We start from the raw sequence: 12666 nt of genomic DNA, 5'->3' as shown, positions 1-12666 counted from the left end.
ACCACACTGGGCCTCAAGAGCCTCTTATTTTCTGCATATTGATTCGTTCTGATACTCCCTAGTATCCACAGCCTGCTCAGAAGCTCCTCCGGCCAGCAGTGAGAGCAGCGCTAACATTCTTCCTGCCATCACCTCCCAATGTCCCCCGAGCCCTCGCAGGTGTGACACAGGTGTTTCATCCAGTGCCCAACACCTACCCTGTCATTGGCAGCCCCTCGACTGATCGTGGGTCTCCCTAGTAATTACTGCTATCTGCATTGGCACCAATATACATATTGTAAATAACCTTATTGCCATGAAAATTAAAGTATACCTTCCTTCATGGGTTGGAGAGATGGCTCAGTGGTTAAGGCGCTTGCCTGGAAAGCCTAATGACCAGGGTTTGATTCCCCAGTACCCATGTAAAGCCAGATGCACAAAGTGGTGTATGTGTCTGCAGTTCATTTGCAGTGGCTAAAGGTTCTGGCGCACCCATTCTCTATCTGTCTTCTATCTCTCTCTGCTTGCATATATATTTCTTTTTTGTTTTTTAAAGAAAGAGCTGGAATGTAGCTCAGTCTATACAGCGCATGCCTATAGCATGCATGGAGCTCTGGGTTGGGTATGCAGCCCTCTGTAAAACTGGATTCAGTGCTACATACCTACAATCCCATCACTTGGAAGGTGGAGGCAGCTGAATCAGTTTCAGGCAAACTCAGGCTACACGAGACCAAAACATAAAATAAAAATATACATATATTTGAAAAGGAGGGAGGAAAGGATGGAAGATAAGATAACCAGAAAGTAGAAGAGAAGCAAACAAACTTCCAAGCATATATATATTTTGGTTTTTTGAGGTAGGGTTTCACTCTAGTCCAGGCTGACCTGGAATTCACTATGTACTCTTGCAGGGTGGCCTCAGACTCATGGTAATCCTACCTCTGCCTTCTGAATGCTGGGATTAAAGACGTGTGCCACTATGCTCAGTCCAAGCATATATTTTAAAATTTTTTAATTTTAATTTTTTTTATAGAGAATGAGAGAGAAAGAATTGGCATGTCAGGGCCTCAGCTACTGAAATTGAACCCCAGACTTGCACCACCTAGTGGGTAAATGCAACCTTGTGCTTACCTCACCTTTGTGCATCTGGCTTATGTGGGATATGGAATCAAATATGGGTCCTTATGCTTCACAGAGAAACACCTTAACTGCTAAGCTATCTCTCCAGCCCCAAGGACACATTTCTTTTGAATATTTTAAAAATTTATTTTGGGCTGGAGAGATGGCTTAGCGGTTAAGCGCTTGCCTGTGAAGCCTACGGACCCCGGTTCGAGGCTCGGTTCCCCAGGTCCTACGTTAGCCAGATGCACAAAGGGGCGCACGCGTCTGGAGTTCGTTTGCAGAGGCTGGAAGCCCTGGCGCGCCCATTCTCTCTCCCTCTGTCTGTCTTTCTCTCTGTGTCTGTCGCTCTCAAATAAATAAACAAAAAAAATTTAAAAAAAAATTTATTTATTTTTATTAACAACTTCCTTGACTGTAAACAATATGCCATGGTAATGCCCTCCCCCCCACTTTCTCCTTTGAAACTCCACTCTCCATCATATCCCCTCCCCCCTCTCAGTCAGTCACTTTTTTAAAAATATTTTTTTTTGTTAATTTTTTTTTTTAAATTTGAGAGCGACAGACACAGAGAGAAAGACAGATAGAGGGAGAGAGAGAGAATGGGCGCGCCAGGGCTTCCAACCTCTGCAAACGAACTCCAGACGCGTGTGCCCCCTTGTGCATCTGGCTAATGTGGGACCTGGGGAACCGAGCCTCGAACCGGGGTCCTTAGGCTTCACAGGCAAGTGCTTAACCGCTAAGCCATCTCTCCAGCCCCAGTCACTTTTTTTTTAATCTTGATGTCATCATGTTTTCTTCCTGTTATGATGGTCTTGTATAGGTAGCATCAGGCACTGTGAGGTCATAGATATCAAAGCCATTTTGTGTCTGGAGGAGTATGTTGTAAAGAGTCCTACCCTTCCTTTGGCTCTTACATTCTTTCCACCACCTCTTCTGCAATGGACCCTGAGCCTTGGAAGTTGTGATAGAGATATTGCAATGCTGAGCACTGCTGTCACTTCTTCCCAGCACCATGATGCCTTCTGAGACATCCCAAGTTACTGCCATATGAAAAGAGAATATTCTCTACCAAAAGTGAGAGTAGCATTAATATATGGGTATGAACCTTAAGAGAAGTGCTTACTGGGCAGTTTGATGAGCATAGTATATACATTTAGCCAGATAGCAGCAGACATTACACCCTTAGAGCTCATGACTACCCCTGTTTTAGGTTTTCAGTATCAGGGATGTATTCCCTCCCATGGAGCAGACCTCCAGGCCAATTAGAGGGCAGTTGGTTTCTACCATGACAGACAAGCCACTATTGCCCTTGTTGGCTCATGTGGCCTAGCTGGCAAAATATAAGGCTTGCAGTGTCCACTGTTGAGTATCTTCACTGGTGATTTCTCTCTCTCCCTTTGAACTGCATGCAGAATGGCTTCTTCCGGCTTTTTGTCAGCTGGTCTACATGGAGGAGGTTATCAGCTCAGTTCCAACAGGATGTCCTCAGTGGCCTTGCAACCCAAGTATGTGGAGTCTTCAGCAATAGGGTCTTACCATCTATTCCTGGTGGGAAACCAAGGGCCTCAGCAATGGCTTATAATGTTTGGGGGGGGGCATCAGGGACCTCTCTGGCCAACAACTCACTGGAAGGTATCCCATCCCTGGCACTGATAGTTTTCTAGTAACAATCTACAGCTCTTGAGTGTTCCATTGTCCCAAAACTAGGTTTCCATATGATTTATTTATATCCTCTTAGATTTTGATTTAGCCCTCCCTCCATCTTACCTTTACTCAATCTCTTTCCCTGACCTCACTTTAGGCCTTTTCACCCCCACTAATCTATTCTTCTGCTTACATATATACAATACCATTCTATTAAGTATCCCCTCCCTTCCTTTCTCTTCCCTTTATATCTCTTTTCTAGCTTACTGGCCTTTGCTACTGAGTTTTCTTTCTACTCACATAGAAGGCCAATCATCTGTAGCTAGGATCCACATATGAGAGAGAAGATGCGACACTTGGCTTTCTGGGCCTGGGTTACCTCACTTAGTATAATCCTTTCCAGGTTCATCCATACCATAGCTTCATTATCCATTCATCAGTTGAGGGAAATCTAGGCTGGTTCCATTTCCCAGCTTATAAATTGAGCAGCAATAAAAATGATTGAGCACGTACTTCTAAGGAAATGAGATGAGCCATTAGGATATATGCCTAGGAGTGCTATAACTGGGTCGTATGGTAGATCAATCTTTAGCTGTTTTAGGAACCTCCACACTGATTTCCACAATGGCTGGACCAGATTGCATTCCTACCAACAGTGTTGAAGGGTTCCTCCTTTTCCTCATCCTCGCCAGCATTTATGATCATTTGTTTTCATGAGGGTAGCTAATCTGACAGGAGTGAGATGGAATCTCAATGTAGTTTTAATCTGCATTTCCCTGATGACTAGGGATGTAGAACATTTTTTTAGATGCTATATACCATCTGTGTTTCTTCTTTTGAGAGCTCTTTATTTAGTTCCATAGCCCATTTTTTAATTGGGTTGTTTGATTTATTACTTAACTTTTTTGAGTTCTTTGTATATCCTAGATATTACTCCTCTATCAGAGTATAGATGGCAACAATTTTTTCCCATTCTGTAGGGTGTCTCTTTGCTGTACAAAATCTTTGTAATTTCATGAGGTCCAGAGGTTAATCTGTGGTTTTATTGCACGAGCAATTGGGGTTATATTCAGAAAGTCTTTGCCAAGACCAATATGTTGAAGGGTTTACCCTACTTTTTCCTCTGGCAGTTTCAGAGTTTCATGTCTGATGCTAAGGTCTTTAATCCATTTGGACTTAATTCTTGTGCATTGAGAGAGAGAAGAAGAATCTATTTTCATCCTTCTACAGATATACATCCAGTTTTCCCAGCACCATTTGCTGAAGAGGCTGTCTTTTCTCCAGTGAGGTTTTTTTTTTTTTTTGGCATTTTGTCAAATATCAGTCGGCTATAGCTACCTGGACTTACATCTGGGTCCTCTATTCTGTTCCATTGATCTACATGTCTGCTTTTGTGTCAGTACCATGCTGTTTTTGTTACTATGGCTCTGTAGTATAGATTAAAATCAGGTATGGTGATACCACCAGCCCCCCCCCCTTTTTTTTTGTTGCTCAGTATTGTTTTAGATATTTGAGATTTTTTGTGATTCCAAATGAATTTTTGGATTGTTTTTGCTATTTCTGTGAAGAATACCATTGGAATTTTGATGGGGATTGCATTAGATGTGTAGATTGCTTTTGGTAAGATTGCCATTTTCACAATATTGATTCTTCCGATCCAAGAGCAAGGGATGTTTTTCCATTTCCTAGTGTCTTCTGCAATTTCTTGCTTGAGTGTTTTAAAGTTTGCATTGTAGAGATCCTTCACTTCCTTGGTTAGGTTTATTCCTAGGTACTTTATTATTATTATTATTATTATTATTATTATTATTATTATTATTTGATGCACTTGTGAATGGGAGTGATTCTCTGATTTCATTCTCGCTGTGTTTGCTGTTAGCATATAGGAAGGCTACTGATTTCTGTGTTTATTTTGTATCCTGCTACATGGCTATAGGTATTTATCAGCTCTAACAGTTTGCTCGTAGAGTCTTTAAGGTCCTTGATGTATAGAATCATGTTGTCTGCAAATAATGATAACTTGACCTCCTCCTTTCCAATTTGTATCCCTTTTATGTGTGTGTCTTGCCTTATTACTATGGTTAAGACTTCCAGTACCTTAAATAAAAGTGGGGATAGTGGAAACCCTTGTGTCATTCCTGATTTTAGTGGAAAAGCTTCCAGTTTTTCCCCATTTAGTAATATGTCAGCTGTATGCTTGTCATAAATAGCCTTTATTATGTTGAGATATGTTCCTTCTATTCCCAGTCTCTCTAAGACTTTTATCATGAAGAGATGTTGGATTTTTTCAAATGCTTTTTCTGCATCTAATGAGATGATCATGTGATTTTTGTCCTTCAGTCCATTTATATAATGTATTACATTTATTGATTTGCATATGTTGAACCATCCTTGCATCTCTGGAATAAAACCTACTTGGTCAGAGTGAATGATCTTTCTGATATATTCTTGTATTCTGTTTGCCAATATTTTGTTGAGAATTTTTGCATCTATGTTCATGAGGGAGATTGGTCTGTAATTTTCTTTTTTTGTTCTATCTTTGCCTGGTTTTGGTATCAGGGTGATGCTGGATTCATAGAAGGAGTTTGGTAAGATTCCTTCTTTTTCTATTTTATGGAAAAGCTTAAGAAGCAATGGTGTTAGTTCTTCCCTCAAGGTCTGGTAAAATTCACCAGTGAATCCATCTGGGCCTGGACTTTTTTTAGTTGGGAAATTTTTGATAACTGCTTGGATCTCCATGCTTGTTATAGGTCTATTTAAGTGCACCTTGATTTAACTTAGGTTGGATGTATAAATCAAGGAAATCATGTATTTCTTTCAGATTTTCATACTTAGTGGAGTATATGTTTTGATAATATGTCCCTATGATTTTTTGAATTTCTATGGTATCTGTTGTGATGTTGCCTTTTTCATCTCTAATTTTTCTTTCTTTCTTTTTTTTTATTTTTTTTCTCCTGAGGGAGGGTCTCACTCTGGCCCAGGCTGACCTGGAATTCACTATGGAGTCTCAGGGTGGCCTTGAACTCATGGCGATCTGCCTACCTCTGCCTCCCAAGTGCTGGGATTAAAGGCGTGCACCACCACGCCCGGCTCTTCATCTCTAATTTTATTAATTCATGTCTTCTCTCTATCTTTTGGTCATATATGCTAAGGGTTTATCAATCTTGTTTATCCTTTCAAAGAACCAACTCTTTGTTTCATTGGTTCTTTGGATTGTTCTTTTAGTTTCTATTTCACTAATTTCTGCCCTAATCTTTATTATTTCTTCCATCTACTGATTCACGGTTTGCCTTGTTCTTTTTCCAAGGCTTTAAGGTAAAGCATTAGATCATTTACTTGAGACCTTTCTAATTTCTTAATATAGGCACTTAAAGCTATAAATTTTCCTCTTAGGACTGCTTTCATTGTGTCCCAAAGATTTTGGTATGTTGTGTTCTCATTATCATTTGACTCTATGAATCTTTTTATTTCTTCATTGACTCATTCATCATTTAGTAGTGTATTGTTTAGTTTCCATGATTTTGTGCATGCTCTGTAGCTTTTCTTGCTGTTGATTTGTAGTTTGATTCCATGGTGGTCAGATAGAATGCAAGGAATTATTTCAATTTTCCTATATTTGTTAAGATTTTCTTTGTGTCCTAATATATGGTCTATTTTAGAGAATGTTCCATATGCTGCTGAAAAGAATGTATACTCTGCAGCATTTGGATGAAATGTCCTGTATATATCTGTTAGGTCCATTTCCTCTATGACCTCATTTAATCCAGATGACTCTCTGTTTATTTTTTGCTGGGATGACCAGTCAATTGATGAGAGTGGGGTGTTGAAGTCACCCACTACCACTGTGTTTGGTGTTATCTGTGACCTTAGTTCTAATAGCATTTGATGAAGTTGGGAGTTAGGTGCATATATGTTTAGGATTATAATGTCCTCCTGTTGGAGTTTGTGTTTAATCAATATAAAGTGACCTTTCTTATCTTTCTTAACTAATGTTGGACTGAAGTCTATCTTGTCAGATATTAGGATAGCAACCCCTGCTTGGTTTTCTAGGCCCATTTGCTTGAAACACTTTTCCAACCTTTCACCTAAGATAGTGTCTATACTTTGTAGAAAGCTGAGTTCCTTTCTTTCTTTCTCTCTTTTTTTTTTTTTTTTTTTTTGAGGGTCTCACTCTGGCTCAGGCTGACCTGGAATTCACTATGTAGTCTCAGGGTTGCCTTGAACTCACAGTGATCCTTCTACCTCTGCCTCCTGAGTGCTGGGATTAAAGGCATACGCCACCACGCCTGGTGAAAGCTGAGTTTCTTGGAGGCAAAAAGTTGAAGGATCCTGCTGTTTAACCCAATCTGCAAACCTATGTCTTTTGGTTGGGACATTAAGGCCGCTGATATTAAGAGATATTATTGAAATCTGTGTATTTATTTTTGCCATTTTTGTAGTTCTTCCAGTTTTGCCTTTGCTCTCTTGTATTTGACTATGGTTTGTTTTTTTCCAGGTTCCTTATATGTATGCTTTTCTTTCTCTTCAGCACGGAGGACTCTTTCAAGTATTTTCTGTAGAGCTGGTTTTGTCTTCAAATATTCCTTTAGTCTGCTTTTGTTGTGGAATGTCCTTATTTCTCCGTCTATTTGAATGAATAGCTTTGCAGGATAAAGTAACCTTGGTTGACAGTTGTTATCTTTCAGGACTTGGAATACAGCACTCCAAGCCCTTCTGGCTTGATCCTGATGGGCTTGCCTTTGTAGTTAACTTGATTTTTCTCTCTAACTGCTTTCAATATATTTTCTTTGGTTTGCATGTTTGGTAGTTTAATTATAATATGGTGAGGAGAGGTTCTTTCCAGGTTTTGTCTGGTTGGTATTCTAAAGGATTCCTGTATCTGCATTGGCATCTCTTTCCCAAATTTGGGGGAAGTTTTTTTTCTGTGTTTGTTGAAAATGCCTTCCATGCCTTTGGAGTGAAATTCTTCTCCTTTTGCTATACCCTCAATTCTTATGTTTGATCTTTTCATAGTGTCCCGAATATCTTGAAATTACAATTCATACTTTCCTATTAGCTTGTCTTTCTCTTCGTTGGACTGTATCAGATCTGTCACCTGGTCTTCTACTTTGGATATTCTATCTTCTCCTTCATCCATTCTACTGGTGAGATTTTCTACAGAGTTTTTTAATTTCACTGACTGTGTTCTTCATTGCTAGTAATTCTGGCTGGTTGTTGTTTATTACTTCTATTTCTTTATGTCTTGTATTGATCTCTTTATTTCATTGAATTGGTTTCCTGTGTCTTTTTTGATTCCTTTGATTTCCTCTTTCATTCCTTTTATTTCCTCTTTGACTTCTTTGAGTATATTTATAATCATTCTTTTGAAATCTTTCTCAGGAATTTCCTCTAACTCATTCTCACTGGAGGTCATTTCTGATGCATTAATACTTTTTGGTGGATTCATATTGTCTTGATATTTGGTGTTTATTGTGTTATAATGTACATATTTTTGCAATTGGATTAATTTTTTTAATTATTTATTTATTTATTTGAGAGCGACAGACACAGAGAGAAAGACAGAGGGAGAAAGAGAGAATGGGCGCGCCAGGGCTTCCAGCCTCTGCAAACGAACTCCAGACGTGTGCGCCCCTTGTGCATCTGGCTAACGTGGGACCTGGGGAACCGAGCCTTGAACTGGGGTCCTTAGGCTTCACAGGCAAGTGCTTAACCACTAAGCCATCTCTCCAGCCCATCTTGGATTAATTTAATGCTTGGATTTTCTAGTTAGCTGCAGTATTATTAGATGTATCAATAAATCTGATGTTATATATCTTCAGGGTATGAGCTTAAGGTGCTAGGTGTGGCTCTTAAAACTCTCAGATTATCTACAAATTGACCGTTCATGTTGGGTTTGCTTGCTATGAGAGCATTCAAGTAGGTGGAGTAGAACAAAATTCAGGCTGATTCTAAAATTTAACTAAACAATGTACTCATTCAATGAAAAACAGAGTATTTATCCAAGAGTAGGTATTATGAAAACCAGGTTCTCTAACAAAGTCACAGTCCCTTAGGATCTGTGTTGCCCCACACCCTTAATCCTGTCAACTAGGAGGTTACGATTTCTGGTCTGTTGAAGGTGCCAAGGTGGCTTGTGACCAAGTAAGACCCTTCCCTAATGAACAACAGAAGAGGAAACAAAGCCAGTGTAAATCAAGAAGCAACAAATAACAAGCCCAAAATACAGCTTATTTAAGAATGGCCAATCTGACCATCCATCAGATTTATCCTGATATGGAATGTGCAATTAGCACTTCTGATTCAAACCTATATACCAGGCTTATTTGGTGGGTACTGACCTGGTGTAATCCCAGTTACCTTTTGGGATTGTTTTGGTCTCAGTTATGTTGTGCTCCTGCTTGGGTCCCTCTTTGGAGCACTGTGGGATCAACTAGGCTGGCTAGGTCACTGGATCATTGCTCTGGTTGCTGGTGTTGGGTGCTGTGGTCTCCTTTTCCTGGGTCACTGGTGCTTGCTGGCACTTGTGCTGGTGGGGGTGGCGGGGAAGCTGTGGATGGTGGTTCTAGTTGTCCTGCTGGTCCATGTGATCCTGTACCTCATGATGTGCTCCTCCATTGGTTGCTGTGGTGCTCACTTCACGTTTCTTGAGTTTGCAAGGAGCTCCTGTATTACTGGAAAATCTCGTCACTTGGCTTTTCCTGCGGCCCAAGCCGAGCTTTGCAGCTGTGGCCCCGCGGACCTGGTGCTGCTGCCACTGGAGCCGCGGACCTCCAAGGACACATTTTTGTAAATGATAACTGTGTGGAGCTGAGTCCTAGCTTAGTGGGCTTGCCTAATATGGACAAAGTCCTGGGTTTGGTCTTCAGCACAGGCATGGCAGTGCAGACCTGTCATCACAGTGCTCAGTAGATTCTACAGGTGGAAATGGGACGATCAGAAGTTCAAGGTGACGCTTAGATACACAGCAAGTCTGTTACCATGATCTCCATCTGTGTGTGTTCAGGTTTGCAATATTGTCCAGGCTAGTAATCCTCCTGCTTCTGCCTTGACGAGTGCTGGATTGGAGGCATACACCACCACACAAGGCTCCTTCCTCCAAATAACTGCATCTTGTCAGGTACAATAAAACCAAAATTAAAGTTGGGTGTGGTGGTGCACACCTTTAATCCCAGCACTTGGGAGGCAGAGGTAGGAGGATCACTGTGAGTCCAAGACCACTTGGGACTACAGAGTGAGTTGCAGGTCAGCTTGGGCTAGAGTGACACCCTACTTCAGGAAAAAGAAAAAAAAAGAAACAAAGCCCAGCTGGGACCCAGCTTTTATGCATTTGGATGGAGTAGGCTAGGCTTTGCAGCAGGCCAGGCCAGGCTAGCATTAGTGGATGGCTTCGTTCTCCAGGACCAGGAGGAGTAAAAAAGAAAGCAACGCGAAGTTAAGGGCCCTTGAGGAGTCTGGACAGTCCATAGCAGCAGCCTCTCTGAAAACTTCATTCTAACCCCCAAGGGAACAGAAAAGTGGTACCTGATGACTCCTTCCTCCCCTGGTGGCCTGAGCAGAGGTGCCACCTCAGCTGCTAGGAGACCTGCAGCCTGGAGAACATCATTGTACAAGCATCGGTGTCGCCAGTGTGGCTGCTTGACACAGGGATGGCTCAGGATGCTCCGGCTGATTCTCAGCGGAGTGTTGGGGCAGCTCGATGGAAGACAGGATCTGAGGAAAGAGCGGGCTCTCTTCTTTCACAGTCAGCCACCAGCCTCTTCACTGTGTTAGGGCAGCTCTTGTACGGTGTGCTAAGCACTGGGGAGGCATACAGCAGCCCACCGCAGCCATGTGATCCCGGTTACTGGTGCAGGGGTAGGGAAGCCCCCGCATTAGCTCACACAGCACTACGCCATAGGAGTAGACGTCCAACCCAAAGCTGAATGGGCTGCATTCGGACCACCTCTGGCCATCCACAGTACCGAGATGGGCTGCTCAATCTGCTGAGAACCACTCCAGCGGGACTTTATGGTTGCCAACTCAAACATATCTTGTTTTTCTGGGCATGATGGTCACTCAGGAGGCAAAGGTAGGAGGATCACCGTGAGTTTGAGGCCACTCTGAGACTACGTAGTGAATTCCAGGTCAGCCTGGACTAGTGTGAAACCCTACCTCGAAAACAAACAAAAACCCCTCCTATTTTCACTGCTTTAGGCCTTCATGTAGAAACATATTGTTGGAGTTCATGTCATGTTCATGTCCCTGTGGGTGATGCTTTTTGCGTGCAAATAGTCCATCCCTGACCGTCCGTAATACCAATTAACTGGAACACCTGGAATTTGGTGCAAGTGTTTGTAGAGACTGCTGCCCTCCCATCTCTGGGTCATAATCAACAGACTGTCCATCATGTACCCATTAGCAGCAGGATGTTTGCGTGCAGTGTTTTGTGTAGGACAGCAACCTCATTCCTGAAGGCCCGGAACTGCTCTGGGGTTGTTGGGTCAACCTGCAACATCTGTATGCCACTTGCCTGTATAAACAAAGCCAAAAGAGCTTGACCGATCCGAGCAGAGAACACCGCTCCTTTGGCTTCTATTTCCCGTGAGAGCTTGAATCTCCGTCTATGAGGCCTGACTGTTCTCCCGAGTCCCAGATTCTGGAACCCACTCTCTTTGTGTGAGCACAATGGTTTGGGGTTGTGACCAGCCTGTTGGGCTCAGGTTATTGGGACTGCTGGACAGGGCTGAAGGTGAGTTGATTCACTGTGACTTTTAATTGCATCCTCAATCATCTTGCTGTCCACAGGCAGGGTGGTGTCCACCATGTGGACATTAGGTGTGGACGTCGACCTCTGCCTCTGGGACAGGGAGCCTTCAGAGGCAGGGCTGGTGGTGTTGAAAGTGAATGCACGAGGTGTGGAGAACCTGAGCCGGGAACTAGCGGGCATCTGGGCAACAGATTGGCAGCTGAGGCATTGTCTAAGAAGGTGGTGCGGGCACCCCACTACCACCAGTAGTGGAACTGGGAGACAAGAGTAGTCTGACATCACTCCAATCCACACACATAGTAGGGACTTTGGTGCTATAGTGCTCGTGGAACTTGCAGCCACATGTCTAACACTGAAATCCATTTGAGCAGGACCTTCTGACAGGTGTCACAGAACGCAAGCTTCAGGAACATTTTCCTAGCAAAGTTATGAACTATAAGAGGAACACGATCCAGGAAATCTACTTGAAGTTCTCCAATCACACAGGCAGCATCAATATTCCAACCGAATGTGCTTTCTCTCCCTTGTGTTTGTGGAGAAGTCTGAATGTGGCTCGGACTCTGGTTGCAGGCTGCTCACTTAACTGCTGAGCCCCTCGCTCCAGCCTGTAACCCATTTTTAAACTTTTTTTTTTGTTTTGGTTTTTCGAGGTAGGGTCTCACTCTAGCCCAGGCTGACCTGGAATTCACTATGTAGTTTCAGGGTGGCCTTGAACTCACAACAGTCCTCCAACCTCTGCCTCCTGAGTGCTGGGATTAAAGGCGTGCGCCACCATGCCCAGCTATTTTTAAACTTTTTAATTGACAACTTCCATAAATATAAACAATATACCATGATTATAATCCCCTCCCACCATCCTCCCAAATTCCCATGCACTGTAACCCTTCTTCTTTCCAACTAGTCTCTCTTCCATGTTGATGTCATCATTTCCCCTCCTATTATGCATTGTGTTAGTATCGCCAGCCACTGCGAGCCCATAAGTGCCACAGGCACTTTGTGGCTTGTGACAGTATTGAAGACAACTTGAAGACAGCACTGCAGGAACTCCTCCCCTTCCCTTGGCTGCTACATTCTTTCTACCACCTCCTCCGCAATGTAACTTGAGCCGTGGAGGTGTGATAGAGATGTCTCAGTGCTGAGAATGCCACTGTCATTTCTTAGGACTTTGGTGAGTT

The 12666-nt window shown here is 42.6% G+C and overlaps 1 pseudogene; it reads right to left on the bottom strand.

Moving 5' to 3' along the window:
• Positions 1-10344: 10344 nt before the first annotated feature.
• On the bottom strand, positions 10345-12107 carry LOC101605151 (annotated as a pseudogene).
• Between the last annotated feature and the right edge of the window lie 559 nt (positions 12108-12666).

Source organism: Jaculus jaculus, chromosome 7 (assembly GCF_020740685.1).
Source record: "Jaculus jaculus isolate mJacJac1 chromosome 7, mJacJac1.mat.Y.cur, whole genome shotgun sequence".
NCBI classification, from domain to species: domain Eukaryota; kingdom Metazoa; phylum Chordata; class Mammalia; order Rodentia; family Dipodidae; genus Jaculus; species Jaculus jaculus.
This window is presented reverse-complemented; position numbering and strand designations above follow the sequence as displayed.